Below are 882 nucleotides of genomic sequence, written 5' to 3'. Positions count from 1 at the left end.
ATCTTTCATATGAAGACGGGGGCCGCAAATCATCATCCTGCGGGCCGCAAATGGCCCGCGGGCCGCGAGTTTGAGACCCCTGCACTAAGTTTTTTTTGCGCTAATTTGGAGTTTAGCTCATATTTTAGCAATGCGTACATTGCAAAATTGGCATGTGTTAGAGATTTATAAGGAATTTTACTAAATTTTTTTCCAAATTTTAGGTCAACTACCGCACTCTTTCATAGTTCTTTAACAAAATGTCCAATTTTGTAGCAAATTTAACAATTTGCAAATAGCTTTTGCATTTTCAGCGAATTACTTCAGCAATTAAAGTAAACTGTGTCACCATTTTCAGCAAAAAGCTTTAGCATCTTCTGCAACTACTTTCTGCAAAAAGCATTCACACTGGCATTATCGCAGATAATTCAACTTTTCTAGTTTGGATTTTTTTTCTGTGCATGTTGACTGAAAAAGTGTTGGTCTGTAGGGAGACATAATCTGTCATCTGCCCCTGTAACCTGAAGATTATTCTCCTCTCATCAGCACCGGTGTTCAGAGAACCACTGCCAATCCATCTGCTCCTTAATCCGCAGTGACTGGAGCCAAAACTCCACAGACGCACGCGCAAACCCACGGACAAAATTAGATCAAGTGTCTTTTCACATTAAAAGCTGAGAGTTTGAAGAATTTACTTTAAGATGAAAGCATATTTAAATTGTATGGTATAGGTTTTATGTGAAACAAAGAATAAAATACTTGAATTGAATCATTTTAGCCTTAAAATGTCTTAATTCTTTTGCTTTAACTTGTTTTATTTTGAAAGGTCATACCGGAAGTTTGAGTTGATTTCATTGAAATTAACCGTTTTTTGGCGCTCCTGAGCTTTTCTGCAGCCTTGGA

Source organism: Oryzias melastigma, linkage group LG14, assembly GCF_002922805.2.
Source record: "Oryzias melastigma strain HK-1 linkage group LG14, ASM292280v2, whole genome shotgun sequence".
Classification (NCBI taxonomy): Eukaryota; Metazoa; Chordata; class Actinopteri; order Beloniformes; family Adrianichthyidae; genus Oryzias; species Oryzias melastigma.
The sequence above is the reverse complement of the archived record's forward strand: the minus strand, read 5'-3'. Positions refer to the sequence as shown.